Source organism: Hemitrygon akajei, chromosome 1 (assembly GCF_048418815.1).
Source record: "Hemitrygon akajei chromosome 1, sHemAka1.3, whole genome shotgun sequence".
NCBI lineage: Eukaryota > Metazoa > Chordata > Chondrichthyes > Myliobatiformes > Dasyatidae > Hemitrygon > Hemitrygon akajei.
This window is the reverse complement of record NC_133124.1, coordinates 49,775,405-49,801,523: the sequence shown is the minus strand read 5'-3', so window position 1 is coordinate 49,801,523 and position 26,119 is coordinate 49,775,405.

Below are 26,119 nucleotides of genomic sequence, written 5' to 3'. Positions count from 1 at the left end.
TGTTCAACCTATCACAGAGCTAACGCCCTTTAACCCAGACAACATTTTGGTGAACTCTTTGCATCTTCTTCTGTAATGTGGCAACCAGAAATGCATACCACGTCAAATCCTCATTATTAATCATGAGTTATAAGAAAGAGGATTTGTGTTATTGTATTTTATTATTGAAAAGTTACAACTATTACCATGAGCATATATTTTTTCACTAGCTACTCCATTTCATAGGATGGAATTTTATGTTCTATGTCCGTTGGAAGTTCTGATGGCTTTTGACAGATTTGGTCCTCTTCACAAGATAGTTCCAGAAGTAGTCCTTTTTTCTGAAGTGTTCTACAACACTAATGTTTACAATACAAATACTCACAAGCATAAATATCTGAAACTTGTTTATTGTCTTTTCAAGAGTCAATATTTATGCTACCATGGTTACAATATGCTCTTGCATATAAACTAACTTTTGTGGTTTAGCTGCTTCCCTGCTTGCAAGATCTGTTCTCCTATAGTCTGCCCACATAGATTTTAATATCATGAGTATCTTTGAAAGATGCCAACTAGCTGGTGCTATTTTCTCAAACCATGAAGTGAAGGAAAGTAACAGTTCATATTCATTCACTCAAATACCCACAGATTCTTCTATATTGTTGCTCAAGAATCGAGGATGGAGCTACTATATAAGCATACTTTGTTGAAGTGAAATAGCATTATACAACAGTGGCTGATACAACAACATATTAAAAGTCACACTGTATGGTATGCTTAGTTCTTCAAGGAAAATGCACACTCAATGTTTCACCTACATTGCTTCACCTCAAAAAATTAACAAACAGAAGTATCAATATCTGTATCTAGGTATGACGTTATGTTGTCAATTGACTATTTGTATATTCCTAGTTAACAGCTATGTATGTAATCAATTTACTGACTTCCTTAACCTCAAATGCAAGAGTGCTGGGTTGGGGGCTGGCCCCTCCCATTTGGTGCTGCCCTCCAGTGTTTGATCTGTGGAATGACGGGCTGGATTACACATGTGCAAGCGTATATTTGTCTGTGGACTGCTGGGAGCAGCTTGTTCTTCCTGATAACACCCATGCACCATCAATTTACAGGACATGTCACTCAGGGACTTGGGCTGTATATATATTTTTGTGTGACTGTACATTTAATTGTTGTCTTACATGTGCTATATGTGCTTTGTGTTGTGTATGACTGTTGGTACTATGTTGTGTAACTTGGCCCCAGAGGAATGCTCTTTCATTTAGCTGCATTCATGTATGGTTGAATGATATTTAAACTTGCACTTGAACTTGTAGTCAGCTTTATGTGAGCAAATTTCCATTGTGTACTGAGAGTGTGTGATGTATTCACCGTAATAAAAATATTTGCAAGGAAGGATATTATAAAAAGAAGATGGGAACTGCATCTCATGAATTTCAAATGCAAAAACTCATGGGGTCCAACTCATAGCGTTTCCAGGAAATTATTTTTGCATTATTGGAGCACTTTCGCACTGGCTAAAATTAAACTTTAAATCAGTGATTCCCAACTGGGGTGGTAGCTAAGGGGCATTAGGAGAAGTACAAGTCATTGGGGGATGTTCAAGATTCTTGGGAAGGGGCGGTAAGCGGCACCCTAATTTGAGGCATGAGACCTGGTTGACTGTTAGTAGAATAGGCACCTCCTAAGAAAAGGAATAGGCATCGGAACATAGGAAGAACCACGGCTCTGCAGGCCGAGAGCACTTGTCACAATGCGCCTGAAACTCGGCAATTTCATCCAACCTTACTAACCAAATAGACATTATTGGGGATGAATAAATTAGCAAGCAGACTGTTGAACAGTTCCCTTTGACTCACGGCATGGAACAAATTCATGAAATTCAACAATTGGTAAGTCAAGTACACTCTCTCAGCTTTCTCTACAGATCTACGGAAAGCAGTCGCCCAATGACATCCTGAAAGGGCTACTTATGGTATTACTCATTTCCAGAAGATAAAAAAAAGCATTTCAAAAACGTTGCACACTTGAGTCATTTGCCAAGAAAGCTAAAAATTACCTTGATAGTGGTCTCATTGCTTCTTATAACATTTCCAAAATGATAGCAAAGTATGGAAAATCTCACACAATCAGTGAAAGATTAATAATGCCTGCTGTATCAGAAGTGCTCACCACTGTTCTCAAAATAGATACCAGTATTTTAAAATCAATTCCTCTGTAGCTCGTATTGACGGAATGAGTGAAGACATTGAATATCAGCTATGCACAGAGCTACAAAAAACAGAATTTTGGATACTATTGGATGAGTCAACTGTGTGAGACAATGAGGCATTACTAATAGAAATGTACAGTTTATCAAAAATGGAAAAGGTTATGAAGAGATCCTTTTTTGTAAAATGTTAAAAACAAATATCAATAGAGAAACAATCTATGATAAGCTCAAAATGTATATTGAGGATAAAAGTATTCTGATGAGGAACATGATTTCTTGCACAACAGATGGAGCACGATATATGACAGTTCACCATGCTGGTTTAGTGGCACTTATGAAAAATAAATTCCAAGTCTGCTTTCAATCCATTGTGTAATTCATTGACAACATCTTGCAGCCAAAAACCTCAGCCAGTGACTTTTTTCAAGCATAATTCTTATAATATCTGCAATCAACAAAATTAAAGCTCATCCATTAAATAGCAGGATATTCCCCCAGTTATGCCAAGGTAACGATGAAGAGTTTGAATGCTTGCTTCTTCACACTGAAGTGCATTGGCTGTCAAAAGGCTGCTGCTTAAAACAGCTCTTTGATCATTTTGACACTGCGGTTGAATATTTGATCGAAGTTGACAAGAGCTCGGGAAACAAGATTGAACTTCTGCATGGAGATGTGGCATACCTAGCCGATCTGTATGATAAAATGAACATTCTAAATATGAAACTGCAGGGTGAGAATTTCAACTTCATTCAGGCAAAAAGTACAATGTCCACTTTTATCAGAAAATTGGAAATACATAAGCAAAATATTGGGAGAACAGTTTCCCTGCCTGAAAAATATGGCACTCTCTTTCACAGAGGGTGATTTGCAAGAGTACTGCTTACACCTGCAGTCACTGAGGAAGGATTTTCAGAATTGATTCAAGGGTTTGAACAATTTGAAATTCCAGATTGGGTAAATAACCCATTTCTTTGCAAAGTGGAAGAACAGGAAGAGAGCTTGCATGTAGAAATGATTGGAATTCTGAATGATGAAGAAGCAAAAATGTTTTTCAAAAATGTTGGCTTTTGTGGTATGTGGCCAAACTGTCATACAAAATTTCCCGGTCTTTGGAGAAGAGCCAAACTGCTCTTCATTGCATTTCCATCCTCCAACCTTAGATAGAAACAATACAGGCCCTTTGGTCCACAATGCTGTGCTGAACATGTACTTACTTTAGAAATTACCTAGGGTTACCCATAGCCCTCTATTTTTCTAAACTCCATCCAGGATTCTCTTAGAAGACCCCATTGTATTTGCCTCCACCACCATCGCCGGCAGCCCATTCCATGCACTCACCACTCTCTGTGTAAAAATTTACCCCCTGACATTTGCTCTGTACCTACTTCCAAGCACCTTAAAACTATGCCTTCTTGTGTTAGCCATTTCAGCCCTGGGAAAAAGCCTCTGACTATCCACACAATCAATGCCTCTCATCATCTTGTACACCTCTAACAGGTCACCTCTCATCCTCCATCACTCCAAGGAGAAAAGGCTGAGTTCACTCAACCTATTTTCATAAGGTCTGCTCCCCAATCCAGGCAACATCCTTGTAAATCTCCTCTGCTCCCTTTCTATGGCTTCCACATCCTTCCTGTAGGGAGGCGACCAGAACTGAGCACAGTACTCCAAGTGGGGTCTGACCGGGGTCCTACATAGCTGCAACATTACCTCTCGGCTCCTAAATTCAATCCCACGATTGATGAAGGCCAATGCACTATATGCTTCTTAACCACATAGTCAACCTGCGCAACAGCTTTGAGTGGACTCAGACCCCAAGATCCCTCTGATCCTCCATTCTGCCAAGAGTCTTACCATTAATACTATACTCTGCCATCATATTTGACCTACCAAATGAACCACTTCACACTTATCCAAGTTGAACTCCATCTGCCACTTCTCAGCCTAGTTTTGCATCCTATCAATGTCCCTCTGTAACCTCTGACAGCTCTCCACACTGTCCACAGCACCCCAACCTTTGTGTCATCTGCAAATTTACTAACCCACCCCTTGACTTCCTCATCCAGGTCATTTAGAAAATCATGAAGAGGAAGGGGTCCCAGAACAGATCCCTGAGGCACACCACTGGTAACTGATCTCCATGCAGAATATGACCGGTCTACAACCACTCTTTGCCTCCTGCTTACCACGACCTTCTCATGACCCCTCTGGATCCACAAAGCAAGGTCCCCTTGAATCCCATGCTTCCTTACTTTCTCAATAAGCCTTGCATGGGGTACCTTATCAAATGCCTTGCTGAAGTCCATATACACTATATCTACTACTCTACCTTCATCAATGTGTTTAGTCAATCAGGCTCGTAAGGCATGATCTGCCTTTGACAAAGCCATGCTGACTATTCCTCATCATATTATGCCTCTCCAAATGTTCACAAATCCTGCCTTTCAGGATCTTCTCCATCAACTTATCAACCACTGAAGTAAGACTCACTGGTCTATAATTTCCTGAGTTATCTCTTCTCCCTTTCTTGAATAAGGGAACAACATCTGCAACCCTCCAGTCCTCCAGAATCTCTCATGTCCCATCATTGCCAAAGGTTCAGCAATCACCTCCCACAGTAGCCTGGGTACATCCCGTCTGGTCCCGGAGACTTATCCAACTTGATGCTTTCCAAAAGCTCCAGCACATCCTCTTTCTTAATGTCTATATGCTCAGGCTTTGCAATCCGCTGTAAATCATCCCTACAATTGCCAAGATCCTTTTCTGTAGTGAAAATTGAAGCAAAGTATTCATTAAGAACCTCTGCTATCTCCTCCAGTTCCACTTCTCCATTGTCACACTTGATTGGTCCTATTCTCTCACGTCTTATCCTTTTGCTCTTCACATACTTGTAGAATGCCTTGGGGTTTGCGTTAATCCTGCTCGCCAAGGCCTTCTCATGGCCCCTTCTGACCCTCCTAATTTCCTTCTTAAGCTCCTTCCTGCTCGTCTTATAATCTTCTAGATCTCTATCATTGCCTAGTTTTTTGAGCTTTTCATAAGCTTGTTGAACCTTGTTGACAGAAGCTTCTGTCTGGTGAACCTCATACTCACAAAAATGAGAAACCACTTGGACTTTGTTACACGTGGGGACTTAAGGCATTTGCTGTCACAACTTGAACCAGATATTTCAACTCTTGCTAAAAACCATCATGCTCAAGAATCACATTGATACCAAAGCTGCTGTATAGCGCACAGGTACTGTGTATGCTAGGCCTAAACACAAATAAAAATTTAAAGTAGGATCATTTTTCTCATGTTAGCATATGGTAGACAAGATTTTACACTACGGGGGCGAGGCAAGTATATTGTGCCTCAGAGGAGTGTTGGCAAGTATGAAAATGCTTTAGGCTAAAGAAGTTTGGGAAATACTGGATTAAATTATACTTTTTATCTGTATTAAAATTCATACATCTTAGATGTAATTGTAGACATGTCTCAGGGAGTTTAACTCGACTGCTTCACAGCGTCAGGGGTGCAGATTTGATTCTGACCTTGGGTGCTGATTGGTTAAGAGGCTCTGTGGGATTCCTCTTGGTTCTCTGGTTTCCTCCCACATTTCAAAGATACGCTGATAGGTTAATTGGCTCCTGTTAAATTTTTCTCAGGTAAATCGATAGCAAAAAGAATCAAATGAAGTGTTAAGGGGCATCTGTGAGAAAGAATAGATTACAGGTGTACAGAGAAATCAGGAAGGGTGTGTGGGACAAATGAGATTGCTCTCCTGGGAATTGGTCTCAATGGGCTGTATGGTGCCCTTCTACATTTTTATTAGCATGAGATAAAATATGACAAGGGGGTTCTGCAACAGAGAGAGTTTGTTGTCCATGTTGTGAGGGCAGAGAGAGAGAAAGAGAGAGAGAGAGGGAGGGGGTAGGGAGAGATATATTTACCAAAGAGAATCCATGTATTTTCTACACTGACCCTCTGTGACCTTTGATGATCTGAGTCAAAATACAGAAACAAATTGAGGCCGTATTTAGAAAAACAGTTGTGTGTGTTTAAAGGACTTGTTTATTTTCACTATAATATGCTGTTAGCTGGTTTTGTTGAAAATGCAGATGTATTTCCATTGAAACTGAAAATCCCACTGAAGCAAAAAACCATTGTAAGTGCAACAGCATTTTAAATGTTGAAGTTGTGTTTGAGCAGCTGGAAGGAAATCCATCATTGCACTTCTGTACCGTATTAAAATTGACTCAAGCAGTTCATATACAGTAGATACCAAAGTTCAATGTAAATTAATTATCAGAATGCATTATGTACATATATGTCACTATATACAACCCTGAGATTCATTTTCTTGTGAGCATTCACAATAAGTACAAGAAACACAATAGAATCAATGAAAGACTATTCCTGGACCTGGTGGTGTGGGTACTGAGGCTCCCGTCCCTTCTTCCTGATGGCAGGAGCTAGAAGAAAGCATGACATGATGATGAATGCTGCTCTCCCGTGATAGCACTCTGTGTAGATGTGTTCAATGGTGGGGAGGGCTTTACTTGTGAAGACTGGGCCATATTCACAACTTCTGGTAAGGTTTTCCATTCAAGGGCATTGGAGTTTCCATACCAGGCTGTAATGCAATTAGTCAGCGTGCTCTCTGCTGCACATCCACAGAAGTTAGTCAAAGGTTTAGAGGACATGACAAATCCTTGCAAACTTCTAGGAAAATAGAGGTACTGCTTCATAATGGTGCTGGACCCAGGACAGATCTGCTGAAGTGGTATCACCGAGGAAGTTAAAGATGCCGGCCCTCTCCATCTCTGATCTCACGACAAGGACTGACTTGTGGAACTCTGATTTCCTCCTTCGGAAGCCAATAATCAGCTCCTTGGTCTTGCTAACATTAAGTGAGAGGTTGTTGCTGTGGCAGCAGTCAGCCAGATTTTCAATCTCCCTCTTATATGCTGATTTATCATCACCTTTGATTTGACCAATGACAGTGGTGTGGTCAGCAAACTTGAATATGGCATTGGAGATGTACATTTGTGAAAAGTGAGTAGAGCAGCCTTGTGGTGCATCTGTACTGACAATGATTGTGGAGGAGATGTTGTTGCCAATCTGAACTGACTGGTGAAGATATTGAGGATCCAGTTGCACATGGAGACATTGAGGCCAAGGTTTGAGGGGATGACAATACTGAATGCTAAACTGCAGTGAATGAGGAGCATTGAAATGTTACAGGGTTGAGTGAAGAGCCAATGAAATGGCATCTGCTGTTCACCTGTTGTGAGGGTAGACAAATTGGAGCAGATGCTACTTGCTTCTTAGGCAGGAGTTGATATGTTTCATCATCAACCTCTCAATGCATTTCAGGGTAGTGGATATAAGTGCGAATAGATGACTCTATGAGTCAATTTCAAGGACTCTTCATTTCATGATCTCGATTTTATTGCTTAGAGTCATAGAGTCATAGAAAACTACAGCACAGAAACAGGCCCTTTGGCCGATCCAGTCCATGCTGAACCATTTAAATCGCCTACACCCATTGACCTGCACCCGAAACATAGCCCTCCACATTAAAAGCCAATGAGAGGGCATATAATAGATCAAAAATTAGTGGCGAGTTAGAGGACAAGAAACCTTTTAAAAACCAACAGAAGGCAACTAAAAAAGTCACAAAGAAGGAAAAGATGGAATATGAACATAAGCTAACCAATAATATTAAAGATGATATCAAAAGCTTCTTCAGATATATAAAGAGTAAAAGAGAGGTGAGAGTAGATATCAGACTACTGGCAAACGATGCTGGAGAGGTAGTAATGGGGGATGAGGAAATGGCGGACAAACTGAATAAGTATTTTACATCAGTCTTCACTGTGGAAGACACGAGCGGTGTGCTGAAGTTCAAATGCGTCAGGAGACAGAAGTGTGTGAAATTGCAATTACTAGGGAGAAGGTTCTTGGGAAACTTAAAGGTGTCAAGGTAGATAAGTCACCTGGACCAGATGGTGTACACCACAGAGTTCTGAAGGAGGAGGCTGAAGACATTGTGGAGACATTTGCAATAATCTTTCAAGAATCAATTGATTCTTGAATGGTTCCAGAAAAATGGAAAATTGCAAAAATCATTCCACTCTTTAAGAAGTGAGAGAGGCCAAAGAAAGGATATTATACACCAGCTAGTCTAACCTCAGTGGTTGGCAAGATGTTGGAGTCTTTAGCTAAGGATGTGGTTTTGGGGTACTTGGAGGCACATGGTAAAATAAGCCATAGTCAGCATGGTTTCCCTCAGGGAAATCTTGCCTGACACATCTGTTGGAACTCTTTGAAGAAATAACAAGCAGGATAGACAAAGAAGAAATGATGGATGTTGTGTAGTTTGATTTTCAGAACCCCTTTGACAAGGTGCCACACACGAGGCTGCTTAATAATTTAAGAGCCCACTTTATTACAGGAAAGATACTAGCATGGATAACGCATTGGCTGATTGGTTGATTGGCAGGTGTAAAGTTTAGGAATAAAGGGTCTTTTCTGGTTGGCTGCAGGTGACTAGTGGTATTCCATAGGCATCTTTTTTACATTATATGTCAGTGATTCGGAAAATGGAATTGATGCAGACAATACAAAGATAGGTGGAGGGACAGGTATTTTGAGGAAGTAGAGAGGCTACAAGGACTTAGACACTGTAGGAGAATGGGCAAAGAAGTGGCAGATAGAATACAATGTTTGGAAGTGTATGGTCATGCATTTTGGTAGATGAAATGGAAAAGTTACCCATTTTCCTAACAGACAAAAATCTCAAAATCTGAGGTACAAAGGGACTTGGGAGCCCTCTTGCAGGATTCCCTAAACGTTAGTTTGCAGGTTGATTCAATAATGAGGAAGGCAAATGCTATGTTAGCATTCATTTTTGAGAAGACTAGAAAATAAAAACAGGGATATAATGTTGAGGTTTTATAAATATTGGTGAGGATCACTCAGTTTTGGACCCCTTATCTTAGAAAGGATGTGCCGACATTGGAGAGATTCAAAGGTAATTCATGAAAATGATTCTGAGATTGAAAGGCTTGCCCTATGAGGAGTGTTTAAAGGCTCTGGACCTCTGCTCAATGGAATTCAAAAAAATGTTGGGTGACCTTATTGAAAGCTATCGAATGGCGAAAGGCCTTGATAGACCGGATGTGGAGAGGATGTTTCCTGTGAGGCGGGGTGGGGGGGGGGGGGGGGAGCCTGAGACTAGAGGACATTGCCTCAGAATGGAGGGGCGTCCTTTTAGATGAAGAGGAATTTCTTTAGCCAGAGAGTGGTGAATCTGTGGAATTCATTGCCACAGATGGCTGAGAAGATTCTTGTTTATTCAGGGCATGAAGGGATATGGGGAGAAGACAGGAGATAGAGACTGAGATGGAAAATGGATCAAATGGCAGAGTAGAATTGATGGGCCAAATGGCCTAATTCTGCTCATATATCTTATTGTGTTATGGTCTCATCCATGTACTTATGCAAACCAAAATTGCGTTCACCACTTGTCCACACTCCCACCATTGTCTGAGTGAAGAAGTTTTCTCTCATGTTTTCCTTAAGCATTTCATCTTTCAGCCTTAACTCATGACCTCTGGTTGCAGTCTCACACAACGTTGGAAAAACCCAGCTTACATCTACTCTATCTATACCTGTCATAGTTTCCCCTCAATCTTCTACATTATAGGGAATAAAGTTCTAACCTATTGAAACTTCCCTTATAACTCAGGTCCTCCAGACCTGGCAGCATCCTTGTAAGTTTTCTCTGTACTCTTTCAATCTTATTTACATCTTTCCTGTAGTTGGGTGATCAAAACCGCACATAATGCTCCAAATTGGGCCTCGCCAATGTGTTATACAACTCTATCATAACATCCCATCTCCTGTACTCAATACTTTGATCAATGAAGGCCAATGTGCCAAAAGCTTTCTTTACGATTCTATCTACCAGTGATGCCACTTTCAATGAATCATGGACCTGTATTCCCAGATCCCTTTGTTCTACCTCACTTCTCACTGCCCTACCATTCACTGTATAAACCTATCCTGTTTAGTTCTCTCAAAGTGCAACACCTCACACTTGTTTGCATTTAATACCATCTGCCAATTTTCAGCCCTTTTTACCTATTGGTCCAGATCCTACTGCAAGCATTGGTAGTGTTCCTCACTACATCCCCAGTCGTGGTGTCATCCACAAACCTGCTGATCCAGTTAACCACGTTATCATCCAGATCATTGATAAAGATGACAAACAACAACAGACCCAGCACCAATCCCTGGGGCACACCACTAGTCACAGACCTCCACTCAGAGAAGCAACCATCTACTCCCACTCTCTGGCTTCTCCCACAAAGCCAATGTTTAATCCAATTTACCATATCATCTTGAAAGCTGAGTGTCTGAACCTTCTTGACTGACCTCCCATGTGGGACCTTGTCAAATGTCTTGCTGAAGTCCATGTGGCCAACATCCACTGCCTTGTCTTCATTGACTTTCCTGGTAACATCCTCGAAAAATTCTATAAGGTTGGTTAAACACGACTTACCATTCACAAAATCATGCTGATTATCCCTAATCAATCCCTGTCTATCCAAATACTCATTTATTCAGAGTCTTAGAATACCATCCAGTTACTTTCCCACTGCTGATGTCAAGATCACCAACCTATAATTTCCTGGCTTATTCTTAGAGCCTTTCTTAAAAAAGGGGAACAATATTAGCTATCATCCAACCCTCAGTTACCTTACCTGTCACTAAGGATGAGTTAAACATCTCTGCTAGGGACCTTGTAATTTCTGCGCTTACCTCCAACAGAGTTTGAGGGAACATCTTGTCAGGCCCTGAGGATTTGTCCACCTTAATTTGCCTCATGACAGCAAACATCTCCTCCTCTGTGATTTCTATACGGTCTCCATTGCTGCATTGTCTCCCATCTGTAGACTCTGTGTCTGCCTCCCGAGTAAATACAGATGCAAAACATCCATTTAAGATCTCCCCCATCTCTTTTGGTTCCATGCATAGGTTACAATTCTGACTTTTGAGAGGACCAATTTTGTCCATTGCAATCCAGTTGCTCTTAACATATCTTCACCTTGTCTGCTTTTTTAGCCCTCCTAATTTCTTTCTTCAGTGTTTCCTAGTATTTCTTATACTCCTCAATTCCTCATTTGTTCCTACCTGCCTATATCTGCTATGCACCTCCTTTTTCTTTCTTAACCAGGGCCTCAATATCTCTTGAAAGCCAAGGTTCCCGAAACCTGTTATCCTTGCATTTTATTGTGACTGGTACATACAAGCTTCCTACTCTCAAAATTTCACTTTTGAAGGCTGACCACCTACCAAGTACAGCTTTGCCAGAGAACAACCTGTCCCCATCCATTCCTGACAGATCCTTTCTGATACCACCAAAATATGGCCTTTCTCTAATTTAGAATCTCAGGAACAGACTATCCTTTTCCATAATTTTGTTGAACCTAATGGCATTATGATCTCTGGACATAAAGTGTTTCCCTACACAAGCTTCTGTCCTGTCCTGTCTCATTCCCTAACAGCAGATCAAGTATTGCGCATTGTATCATTGGGACTTCTATGTACTAATTAAGGAAACTTTTCTGAATGCATTTGACAAACTCCATCCTATCTTGTCCTTTTACAGTATGGGAGCCCTAGACAAAATGTGAAAGTTAGAATTACTTACTATCACAACCTTAATTTTCTTGCAACAGTCTGTGATCTCTCCACAAATTTGTTCCCCTAAATCCTGTGGGTGGTCTATAATATAACCCCATTAATGTGGTCATGCCTTTCTTATTCCTCAGTTCTACCCATAATGCCTCACAAGACGGATTCTTCAGTCTCCCCTGACTGAGCACTGCTGTGACATTTCCTGTCACTGATCCCCCCCCCCCCCACAACCAAGTCTCACTAATGGCTACAATATCATAATTCCATATGTTGATCCCTGCTCTGAGCTCATCTGCCTTTCTTATAATACTTCTTGCATTGAATTATATGCACTTCAGAACATTAGTGCCACCATGCTCAACCTTTTGTTTCCTGACTTCATCTGAGGTCTTAACAATATCTGTCTCTGCAAGCTCTCTACTATCCGTTCTGGCACTATGGTTCCCATCCCTCCCACACCAACTCCATAGCCATGTGTTGAACTGTACGATCTTCCTATTTCTGGCCTCGCTAGGACGTGGCACAGGTAGCAATCCTGAGATCACCACCCTGGATGTCCTGTAGTTTAACTTAGCACCTTACTCCCTGGACTCACTTTGCAGAACCTTGTCCCTTTTCCTACCTATGTCATTGGTACCTACGTATATGGACCATGACCGCTGGCTGTTCACCCTCCCATTTAAGAATGCTGAGGACTTGATCGAAGATGTTCTGGACCCTGGCACCAGGAGGCAAAATACCACCTAGGAACCTTGTTCTTGTCTACAGAGCCTCCTTTTTGATTCCCTAACTAATGAATCCCCTGTCACCACAGCTCACCTCTTCTTCCACCCCCCACTCACTTCTCTTGTGAGCCATAGAGCTAGACACAGTGTGAGAGACCTGACTGCTCTGACTTTCCTTTGCTAGGTCATCCCCGCCCAACAGTATCCAAAGTGCTATAGCTGTTGTTGAGGGGGATGGTCACAAGGGTACCCTGCACTGGCTGTCTAACCCCCATCACCCTCCTGATTTTCACCCAGATTCCTGTGTCCTGCACCTTGGGTGTAACTACCTCTCTATATTTCCTGTCTATTATCCCCTCAGCCTCCCAAATAATCTGAAGTTCATTTAGTTCTATCTCCAACTCCTTAACGTGGAGATTTGGAAGGTAGATGAACTTTTGCAGAGGAAGTCCAATGCCTTTGAGTGGATTCGGCCCAGTGCATCACAGGTAAAGCCCTCCCAACCTCTGAGCACATTTACATGAAATGTTGTTGTAGAAAAGCAGCATCCATCATCAAAGATCCTCACCACCCAGGCCATGCTCTTGTTTCGCTGCTGCCATCAGGTAGAAGGTAGAAGTGCCTCAGGACTCACACCACCAGGTTCAAGAACCGTTACTATCCGTCAGCCATCAGGCTCTTGAACAAAAGGAGATAACTACACTCATTCTATTTCTGGTGTTCCCACAACGATGGTCTCACTTTAAGGACTCTTTATCTTATTTCATCCTCTCATTATTTAGTTATTTATTTATATTTGCATTTGCACAGCTCGTTGTTCATTGATCCTGTTTAAAGTTACTGTTCTATAGATTTGCTAAGTATGCTCGCAGGAAGAATAATCTCAGGGTTGTATGTGGTGACGTGTAGGTACTCTGATTATGCATTTTACTTTGGGCTTTGAACTTTGAAGTTGTCAGGGACACTGCCTTCCCACGTTACTGCAAGAGTAGGATTCAACTATCCTGCATGGCATTTGCCTTCTCTCACTCAGGCTTCACCTCGATGAAGCCTCGAAGAGCTAAAGCCTCAAATTTCCCACTCTAACACTGCCTACTCCAACAATGGCTGCTCTAACCAAGGCTGCTCTGTCTACCCTTACCTTGTTTGAATTTGCACTTATTTATTTATTTATTGTTGTTATTTCTTTCTTTTTGTATTTGCACAATTTGCTGTCTTTTGCACACTGGTTAAACATCCAGTTGGTGCGTTCTTTCATTGATTCTATTATGGTTATTATTCTGTCATGGATTTATGAGTATGCCCACAAGAAAATAAATCTCTGGGTTGTATATGGTGACATATATGTACTTTGATAATAAATTTACTTTGAACTTAAACTTTGAAAAGGAATCCTGTAATTTGCAATAAAGCATCAGAAAGGTGACATCCATTATTAAGGACCCCCATCACCCAGGGTGTGCCCTCTTCTCAAGGTTACCATTAGGAAGGAGGTACAGAAGTCTGAAGGTACACGCTCAGCGATTCAGGAACAGCTTCTTCCCCTCTGCCATATGATTTGTAAATGGACATTGAACCCATGAATACTACCTCAGTTTGGAAATATATATATTATTTCTGTTTTTGCGCTATTTTTAATCCATTCAATATACATATATATACTTACTGTAATTAATTTACTTATTTAATTATTGTTTTTTCTTTCTACATAATCATTGTACTGCTGCTGCTAAGTTAACAAATTTTATGACACATGCTGGTGATAATAAACCTGATTCTGATTCATCTTCACTTCTAAATGCAGTTGCTGCAGTGGTTACCTCAGTGCTTCAACTGCTAGAGAGCATTGCTTGCCCAGAAAATACTTCGAGATACTGACTAGAAAGCATCCAGGCCACTTTCCGTTAATGGAATAGCTACACTCAGCAGTGTCAGAGTTCTATATTGCAACTTATCTGAATAAAGCTAACAGATTCACGGAAAACACAAGAGATTCTTCAGCTGTTTAAAATCCAGACTAACGCAGGAGGATCTCAGCAGGTCAGGCAGCATCTCTGGAAAGGAAAAGAGTCTACGTTTTGGGACAATTCAGCCATGTACCCAGTCCATGAATGCATTCTAAATGCAGTATGCCGGGATAGACCGGAAGAAGATGTGATATCCACACTGTTGAAAAGACTTTTGACTTTGTGTTCTTGAATTAAGATTTTGTTTATGTGAGTGATTGGAATGACATGGATGAGCTTTAACAGAATGGGGATCTCCTATGATGCATGAGAACACTTGTGGTCTCTTTGCCTGCAAAAGGTAAATCTTCTTTTCATCCGAGGAAGGCTATAATCTCTGAATATATCTCTGAGATCAGATAACTATAGTCTTTTCTTAATTTGAAAATCAAATGTAAATATGCCCACAGGTAATTAACAGATCACAACTAACCCAGTTATACACTTATTGTTTTCATTAACTATTTCAATGCTACCCTTTAATTTGGATTGATTTCAACAGCTGCTGCTGTGGCCACCATTTTAGTTCTGATACTACCTGACTTTGAACAGAAAGCTTCTGACCTCCTATTGTAAATAGTGCATTAGAATTTATGAACAATCTTGGTAAGAAATGTCATTTCATTTGAATGTTGTTGGGTGGGACTGTTTGATGGGAATAGCAATGGGTTAAATGAATGGCACTTCTGTTAATCGTAATTTTGCAAAACATCACAAAGTGCATGATCCAAGAAGATTGTAGGGTGAATGATGGATGGGAAATCAGGGGAGAATTTGAATAGTGAGGAGGTTCAGTATTGCCCTTCAGTCCCGTGTACCCAGTGTTTGAGAATACAGCACGGAGGGGTTGGTAGGAGGGGGAATGGCTGTGGAACTTCTTGGTTGATTGGTCAAGGTGCTATTCACAGTACACTCAAGGTCTGGTCTAACTAGTTTGCACAGTAGAGATTAGACTGTATCCCTGGTTGTTGAGGATAATTTAATTTTTTTTGTGTTTGCTTGCTTTGGACGATGAAGTTATTTTGAAAAGAAACAGAAGCCACTCAAAGGAACTGACAGCTCCAGTAATCAGGGTTCAATCCCAACACCAGTGCTGTCTGTGTGGAGTTTGCACACCTCTCCCTGTGACAGTAGTGGTTTTCTGCAGGTGCTCCAGATCTTTCCCACATCCCAAAGATGAGCAGGTTGATAGGTTTGTAGGGCACAGTGGATTGTCCCTTGTGTGCAGGTGAGTGGAGGTAACTTGAGGAGATGGTATAATGTGGGGAGTAATAAAATGAGCTTGGATAGGATTATTATGAACATACTGTGGGTGCCTGATGGCCAGTATGGAGTCTATGATTCTATTACTAATGGTAGGTAAGCTGAGGCAGGGAGTCAGTTGAAGTTGTGGATGTGGAAACAGTCTGTTCTTGTGAGGAAAACTGAACCAGAAACACCTTGAACAAACTGCTTAATGCTTACATTGTAATACAGTGTCTAAAATATTTATTTGAAATTTTAAATAGGTGGCAAATATTCTAAAATAATGACTTTGAATTTTAAGCAACATACTTTTTGAAGAGATTCAGCCAAAACACACAATGAATGAATAAAAGGATAAAAAAAAAAGATCATTGCTTTAGCCAGTGGACTGTGTGCCAATCCCCGTTTGCAAGTGCCTATTTTACATGTCTAATAAACTTTGCTTTGCTTCCAGAGTATTATGTTCCCAGACTTATCATCTATTTGTTGAACTCCTCAATTACATCACAAAAATGCACCATATTCAACCTCAGCTTATCAAAATAAAGCCTTCCAATTATATTTTAACATTAATTCTAAAAGTAATTGCAGTCTGTGGGAACCAGTTTGCATTGCTACTGAAGAAATGAGGTGGGAAGATGGCAGAACATAATTAACCAGTTATAACCAGCCTATTCATTATACTACAGGCATGAGAAGCAGTACCAGCAGAGGGCAAGAATAGGATGTACTGCAGCTGAAAAGCAGCCTCTCTCAAGAGTTCTGTTCCTGTGGTTGAAGAGGACTAAAAGGTTCAGGGTATCTCAGACCAGCTGCAAAAGATTCTGAAGAGGGACGGTGAGCAGCCAGAGGGCAAGGTGCACATTGGCATTAATGACATATGTAGAAGGGGAAAGAGGTCCTGTGCAGTGAGTATTGGGAGTTAGGGAAGAGGCTGAAGATCAGGACCTCCAAGGAAGTAATCTCTGAATTACATCCAGTACCACGTGTTGGTCAGGGCAGGAATCAGATAATGGTACAAAATGGCTGAGGAACTGGTGTGGGGTGGGGTTACAGAATTCTGTATCATTGGGATCTCCTGTATAACTTGTACAAAAAGGATGGGTTACACCTGAAACTGAGAGACCAATATCCTGATAAAGGGTCTCGGCCCGAAACATCGACAGTGCTTCTCCCTATAGATGCTGCCTGACCTGCTGTGTTCCACCAGCATTTTGTGTGTGTTGCTTTGACCAATATCCTTGTGGACAGAGGTGCTAGAGCCAATGGGGAACGTTTAAGCTAAGTTGGCAGGGGGAGGGGAACCAAGTGATAGTGCTGAGGATGAGGTAGTTGCTTCGGAAACAGAGGCAATGTATAGTGAGACTCCTAGTAAGGAGAGGCTGATGATAAGGCAAAAATTGCGGTCAACAAGATGAGCTGCAATGTGAAAGATGGGAAAAATCAAGAAGGGTGATGAATACAGGACTGAAGGTGTTATATTTGAGTGTGTGCGGTATATAGAATAAGGTAGATGAACTTGTAACACAGTTTGAGATGAGTAGGAATGATGTTGTGGGCATCACTGAGTCATGGGTGAAAGAAGATTATAGCTAGGAGCATAACATCCAAGGAAACACCTTGTATCAAAAGGCCATGCAGGTAGACAGAAGGGGCAGGGTGGCTCTGTTGGTTAAAAAAAATGAGGAAGAGGTGACATAGGATTGGAAGATGTAGAATCCTTGTGGGTAGAGTTAAGAAACTGCAAGGGTAAAAAGACCCTGGTGGGAGTTATATACAGGGCCCAAACAGTAGACAGCATGTGGGATATAAATTTAGGCTTTTTAGAGCTGTTTGTGTTTGAGCCCACTAGGGGAAAGGCAATTCTGGTTTGTATTTTGTGTAATGAACCAGATTTGATTAGGAACTTAAGCTAAAGGAACATTTGTGAAGCAGTGATCATAATATGGTAGAATTCACCCTGCAGTTTGAGAGGGAAAATCTAAAGTCGGATGTGCCAGTATTGCAGTGGAATAAAGGAAATTACAGAGGTATGAGAGAGGAGCTGGCCAAACTTGACTAGAAGGGGACATCAGTAGGGATGATGACAGAAGAGAAATGGCTGGGGTATCTGGGAGCAATTCAGAAGGCACAGGACAGATACATCCCAAAGTTGGAGAAGTATTCTGAAAGTAGGAATAGGCAATCCTGTATGTCATGGGAAGTCAAAGGCATCATAAAAGCTTAAGGAAAGGCATATGAAATAGCAAAAATTAGTGAAATGTTAGTGGATCAAGAAGCTTTTTAGAAACCAACAGAAGGCAAGTAAAAGAAACTAGAGTGAAAAGATGAAATATGAATGTAAGCTAGCCAAAAATACTAAAGGGGATACCAAAAAGTTTTTTTTTTCCAGATATATAAAGAGTAAAATAGAGGTGAGAATGGATTTGTACTGCTGGAAAATGATGCAATAGAAGTAGTAATGGCGTGACAATAAAATGGAGAACAAACCTAATAAGTATCTTGTATGAGTCTTCACTGTGGTAGACACCAGCAATATGCCAGAAATCTGAGAGTGCCAGGGAGCAGAAGTGAGTGTAGTCGTTATTACGAAGGAGAAGGTGCTGGAGAAGTTGAAAGGTCTGAAGGTAGATAAGTCCTTCAGATGGATTACACCCTTGGTTTCTGAAAGAAGTGGCTGAAGAGATTGTGGAGGCATTAGTAATGATCTTTCAAGAATCACTAAATTCTGGAATGGTTCCAGAGGACTGGAAACTTGCAAATGTCACTCCACTCTTTAAGAAGGGAAGGAGGCAGAAGAAAGGAAATTATTGGCCAGTTAGCTTGACTTCAGTGGTTGGGAAGATGTTGGAATCCATTATTAAGGATGAGGTATTTGGAGACACATGATAAAGCAGGCTGACGTCAGCATGGTATTTTTAATCTTGCCTGACATATCTGTTGGAATTGTTCGAGGTAATAACAGGCAGGATAGACTTAGGAGAATCAGTGGATGCAGTTTACTTGGATTTTCAGAAGGCCTTTCACATGATAAGAGCTCATGGCATTACAGGAAAGATACTAACACTGATAGAAGATACACTGATTGATAAGTACACAACGCTGGAAGAACTCAGCAGGTCAGGCAGCATCCGTGAGAAAAGAGTAGCCAACGTTTCGGGCCGAGACCCTTCATCAGGAATGGAGGGCTGAAGCCCCGTAATAGAGATAGGGGAGGGGGTAGGGCCTAGAGGCACCAGGTGGAAAAACAATCAGAGGAAAGATACATGGCCTCCTCTACTGCCATGATGAGGCCAAACTCAGGTTGGAGGAGCAACACCTCATCCACCGTCTGGGTAGCCTCCAGCCTGGTGGTATGAACATTGAATTCTCCAATTTCCGGTAATTCCCTCCCCCTCCCCCTTCCCCTATCCCAGGTCCCTCTCTGCCTCTCTCCCCTTTCAACTTTCTGCTTCTTTATCTCTACAGTTCTTTCATGCTTATCCTCTCCCCCTCCCCCCTTTATCTTTCCTCTGATTGGTTTTCCACCTGGCGCCTCTAGGTCCTATCCCCTCCCCTATCTCTATTACTGGGCTTCGGCCCTCTCTTCCTCCCCATTCCTGATGAAGGGTCTCGGCCCAAAACGTTGGCTACTCTTTTCTCACTGATTGATAAGTGGTGTTCCACAGGCACTGATATTGGGACTGCTTCTTTTCACATTAAGTGTGAATGATTAGGATGATGAAATTGATGGCTTTGTGGCCAAGTTTGCAGATGAAAGAAAGATGAGCAGAGGGGCAAATAGTGTTGAGGAAGCTGGGAATTTGCAGAAGGACTGGGACAGATTGGCAGAATGGGCAGATCAGTGGCAGATAGAATATAGTGTAGGGAAGTGCATGTTCATACACTTTAGTAGAAGCAATAAAGATGTAGACTATCTTCCAAATGGGAGTCTTTGTGCAGGGTTCCCTAAAGGTTAACTTGTAGGGTGAGTCAGTGGTAAGGAAAGCAAATGCAATGGTAGCATTCATTTCGAGCATATAAGAGCAAGGATGTGATGCTTTATAAGGCATTGATCAGACTGCACTTGGAGTATTGTGAGCAATGTTGGGCCCTTTATCAAAGAAAGGATGTGCTGGCATTGGAGAGCACCAGAGGAGGTTCTTGAGAACGATTCTAGGAATGAAAGGATTAGCATATGAGGAACACTTGATGGCTCTTGGCCGTACTCACTGGAGTTTAGAAGAATGGGGAGGGGATTTCCTGGAAGCCTATAAAATGTTGAAAAGCCTTTATCCAGAGGATGGTGTATCTGTGGAATTCATTGCTACAGATGGCTGTGGAGGTCAGGTCACTGATTATGTTGGAAGCAGAGGTTGACAGGTTAGTCAGTGTGTCAAAGGTTATGTGGAGAAGGCAGGAGAATGGGACTGAGAGGGAAAATAAATCAGCCATGATGGATTGGCAGGCTCAAAGGGCCGAGAGGCCTAATTCTGCTTCTATGTCTTATGGTATCATGGATTACACTGTGATGAGGGTTCAGAAAGAGACTGATGGGTGTAAAACAAAATGTTTGATCTCTTGGCACTCTTCTAGAACATCTTTGTTGGGTGTTAAGGAACACGGAGGAGTACTTCTGGCTGCGGCTTGGCTTTGGGCTTTGTGATTCCTTTGGAACACTTCCTTCCCAGCAAGTATTATGAGCACTTGGAGTATTGTGAGCACTCCTGGGCCCCTTGCTGACATTGGAGAAGATTCAAAGGGAGTTCACAAAAATGATTCTGGGATAGAAAGACCATAAGAGCATAAGACCATGATATAGGAGCAGAATTAGGCCATTTGGCCCATCAAGTCAGCTCTGCCATTTCATCATGGCAAATCCAATTTTTCTCTCAGCCCTAATTTTCTGCCTTCTCCCTGTATCCCTTTATGAATTGACCAATCAAGAATCTATCAACCTCTACCTTAAATATATATAAAGACATAGCCTCTCCAATTCACCACTCTCTGGCTAAAGAAATTCCTCCTCATCTCCATTCTAAAAGGACACCCCTCTATTCTGAGGCTGTGAAAGGCTTATTATATGAGGAGCATTTGATGGCTCTGGGCTTATACTCACTGGAATTCAAAAGAATGAGGGGGGGGTCTCATTAAACCTATTGAATTTTGAAAGGCCTTGATAGAGTGAATGTGGAATGTTGGGGGAGTCTAGGAACTGAGGACACAGCTTCAGAATAGAGGGACATAAATTTGGAAGGGAGATGAGGAATTTCTTTAGCCAGAGAGTGATGAATCTGTGGAATATGTCATTGTGTATGGAAGAGTTTGATAGATTCATGGTTAGACAGGGCATGAAGGGATATGGGGAGAAGTCAGGAGATTGAGGCTAAGAAGGAAAATGGATCAGCCATGGTGGAGGAGACTTGATGGGACAAATGGCCTAATTCTGCTCCTATATCTTATGGTCTTATGGACAGCTCCCTCAACAACAGGCATATCACTTTGGACACTGTTGTGAGGGGCAGGGGATTGACTTAACCGAGGAAAGTCACAGTGGTCAGGTCTCTGGCACTGATTCTAACTCGGTGACTCAGAAGGGAAGCAGGGTGAGGAGACATGTGATAGGGGATTTGATAGTTAGGGGAACTGATGTTAGGTTCTGAGGGTGAGAATGAGATTCTCATGGTATGTTTACTCCTGCATGCCGGGGTCTAGGCTATCTCGGATTGAGTCCTCAGCATTCTTAAGAGGAAAGGTGACCAGCCAGAAGTTGCGGCCCACATAGGTACCAATGACATGCGTAGGACAAGTGATGAAGTTCTGCATAGGGAGTTCAGGGAATTAGGTGCTAAGTTAAAGGGCAGGACCTCCAGGGTTGTGATCTCAGGATTGCTGCCCATGCCACGTGCTAGTGAGGCCAGATCTAGGAAGATTATACAGTTTAATACATGGCTAAGGAGTTGGTGTAGGAGGGACAGCATAGGATTTTTGAATTATTGGGCTCTCTTCCAGGTACGGTTTGGATCTGAACTGGAGGGAGACTAATATCCTAGCACGAAGGTTTGTTAATGATGAACAGTGGGGTTTAAACTAGAGTTGCAGGGGGATGGGAACCTGAGTGCTAAAACAGTTAGTGGAGAGGCTGTGGAGGCAGATGTTGGTTAGACCTCAGACAAAGTTAGGAATCAAAAGGTCGAGCATGGTGAAACTAGAGTCCTGAGCTGTGTATATTTCAATGCAAGAGGTAATGTAGGAAGGGCAGATGATCTCAGGAAAGGCAGGACTGGCAGCTCAGTATTTTGGGGGTCTGCTGTTTTATATGTGCCAGAGTGGGAAGGATTAAATGAGGAAGAGTGGGATTACTAGTCAGGGAAAATGTCACAGCAGTGCTCTGTCAGGATAGTCTGGAGAACTCCACTAGTGAGGTGTTATAGGTGGAACTGAGAAATAAGAAAGGTATGACCATATTAATGGGGCTATATTACAGACCACCCACTAGTCCTAGGGATTTAGAGGAACAAATTTGTAAAGAGATTGCAGACTGTTGCAAGAAACATAAGGTTGTTGTATTAGGTGATTTTGACTTTCCACATATTTGCTAGAAATCCCATACTGTAAAAGGACTAGATGGGATAAAGTTTGTCAAATGTGTTCAGGGAAGTTTCCTTCATCAGTGCATAGAAGTCCCAACGAGAGAGTGTACGATACTGGATCTGCTGTTACAGAATGAGACAGGGCGGGTGACAGAAGTTTGTGTAGGGGAACACTTTGCATCCAGTGACCACAATGCTATTTGTTTCCAGGTAAATATGCAATGAGAGGGGTCTGGTCTGTGGGCTGAGATTCTAAACTGGAGAAAGGCCAATTTTGATGGTATCAGAAATGAACTAGCAAGTGCGGATTGGAACAGGTTGGCGAATGTGTGTTTGGAAAGCGAAAGGCCTACAAAAATGAAATTTTGAGAACACAAAGCTTGTATGTGTCTGCCAGAATAAAAGATGAAGAAAAGAAGTGTAGGGAGCTTTGGTTTTCAAGAAATATTGAGGTCCTGGCTAAGAGAAAAAAGGAGACACATAGCAAGTTTAGAGAAATAGGAAGAAATGAGGTGCTTATGGAGCACAAGGTATGCAAGAGAAAACTTGAGAAAGAAATCGGGAAGGCTAAAGAAAGGCATAAAGGTGCTCTAGCAGACAAGGTGAAGGTGAATCCTAAGGGATTCTATTAGTATGTTCAGAGCAAAATGATTGCTAGGACAAAACTGGTCCTCTGGAAGACCTGAATGGTAGTACATTTGTGGAGCCAAAACAGACGGGGGAGGTCATAAATGCCCTCTTTTCATCTGTATTTACTTGGGAGATATCTACAGGGTCTATTGAAGTGAGGGAAAGCAGCATCAAATTCATGGACGCTGTACACATTCCAGGGTTCATGTTTCTGTGCTGTACTTCTCTATGACTCTCTAACTCTATGACATTGATACAGACCCCTTCCTTCTGCCTGTCTTCCCACCAGCTCGTACTGCTGCTGCTCGTGCCCACGTGAGATGGGGTAATTTAGACTTTTCAGGTACTTTATAGCTACTCAAAGTTGCCCTCTTTAGTCATCTGTAGAAGGTTAGCAGCTCTGTCCATCATTACTGTAATTGTTTACACTGGTCCTGTCTGGTAGCTTAACCAAAAAAATGGCACATAGACAGCAGGCAAGAAAGGATGCCTACAAATTATTGTGGTATGTAAATATGGTGCAATTTTATTCATAAACTTTGGTATGTTTAGTTAGTGATGGCTTTCAGTTTTGTGTTGTGGCTAAGAGGATGATATCATAAGTGACAGAGGAAACATAAGTGTGGGGTTGTCTGTGCTTTTACAGATAGCTGACTAGAAGTAATTCTTCACACCCAGAGTAGAAACTTACTTAGGTCCCATTACACTACAGGTTTTTAGGGCAGCAATGAAGTTCCTCCATTTTTGTCTGTAAAAAAGGATTCTTTATTGCTGTTTCCATAATTGTTTTTTGACCATTCAGGATTGTTATCCCTGATCTGACCCCTGAATCTGGAGGACCAGCGGACCACTCTTAGTCTGACCTCTACCCTTTGACCTGTTTGGCATGGGTGACCCTACCAAGAGATAAAACATGAGGCCCTGACTCCAGCCAACTTTACTTTTCCAGGTCATTGAGGCAGACAGGCCTCCAAACCCTATGACAAGGTTGCGGAACTCTTGGAGGCCAGAATAGAAAGAGACAGTTTGATTTGCTGCCACACTTTCCGTATATTAAAACAATTCATGTGTAACTTAACTGGCAAGGTGTGCCTTGAGATATAGCACAGAAATTAATTAATGACCCGGTGGGAGAACAAAACCTGGAGAGAAGTGGGCAGCAGTTGGGCTGAGGTGACAAGTGTTCACCGTTGTAGTATAGGTAATATTGGTAATGAGCAATCGTTGTCAGTTTTAAGAGTTGTATCATGTGACTAACGGCTTTCTGGTGGGTAACAATGCCACCAGAAAGTTCTAGATGGCCGTTCTGAGTCATCGCTGAATAATGTGGACACACCTTGTTTTGAGCTCCCAGTGTTCTAGACCATTGGTCTGCAATGGTGCAAGGTCACTGAGAAATAGCAAAATACCACAGCCATCAAAAATGACAAAGTTGTTCCGATTTGTTGGTGAAACTCTGGGAATCTCAAGATCAGTTCAATTAAGTTGAGGAACTAAGATGAATGAGTGAGGAACACAAAACTATATTCCCACTTCTAACTATATAACCACTTCTGAAGACGAAAACAATAGTTTGGCCACTTCAAATTAAATGTTGTTTAATTATTTAATTGATATAAACACTTACCTAACCATAGATTGTTCTGACATAAGAAAAGATATTTATAACCAGAAGTTGAGTCAGATGCCATTGGTAAGAAGAACATTAAAATTAAAAGCATCCTATAGTAATACCTTAAGAATATTAGGATACATGGAGTGTGTGAAATTGTATAATTACAGAAGGTAAAGGCATTGAATTATAATGGCTTATTATAATTACAGACTGAGAAAATGATTGGTTGAAAGACTTCAGGATGGATTGGAAATACTTCACAACTAGGTTTGAGCAATCTTCTGTGACAGTGAAGATATGTTTAAGGATTTAAATACGGGCATTAAGAAGATAAATCTCACATGTATCTCACAAAACTGTCAGAAGTGTCCATTGTGTTCCCTGACTTAAGTCCTATGCAATGAGAATAACTTGAGTGACAGCAATGGTGGTGGTCTCCAAGGCAGAAAAACCTGTCCAGTTCTGTGGCAATTATGGAGTGACACCGTACATGATGCCCAATGCCCTCTGCAGCTATACCAAAATTAGTATGCCAAATTGCCAAGGGCTATTTTGTTTACAGAACTAGACTTCTTGCATTCCTTTGCTCAACTTAATAACATAGGTGAATAAAGCTAACATTTCCTGCTAATTAATACTCAAAAGGGAAAGGTCCTGATAATGAATGTTTGACTTAAGCATTAATTGTTTTCCTGTCCACAGATGCTGCCTGATCTACTGAGTGTTTTCAGTATTTTCTGTTTTTAATATCCATAAAGGGGTATACATTTATACAACATGGAATACTTCCTTGCGATTTTAGATATGATGTTACAGGTAATCTAGCGTGGTCTTGCGTGATCAGGACAATGATCAAATTGCTTCGGATGCAGAAACGTAATGAACATTTACAGAGTGCACACACAGAAAACAACTACAAGGTGAGACTACTTTCTGCAAGAACTCCTTACAAATGGCAAAATATCCAAACATCTGGCACACATGGGATTGTGATGGTGCTGTACTGGGCAGTTTTTTCAACCTTTAGATGTTATTCCTATTATTGCCCTGACACATTATTAATTCACATCTTTGCACACAATATTACATTCAATTTTCCAGTAAACAGGATAAATATAAAAGTGACATGGGAAACAGGGCCATGGTCAGTGGAAATAGAGTGTGGGGACCAGGGCACCAGTGAATTGTAAAAGAATGTGATAATTTGGGCCCCAAAGAGTTGAAAGGAATGCAGGAGCCAGGGACCAACTTGGGATTGTGGGCCTTTAAATATTATTACAACCTAGATTATAGTCAGACAAATAATCCGATTTTCAAAGAAATAATAGTTTTAAAACAATTAATGTTCACAATCAATATGACACATTCAGGTTCAAATTAATTGTCATTCAACCATACACATGTATACAGCTAAATGAAACAGTCACAGT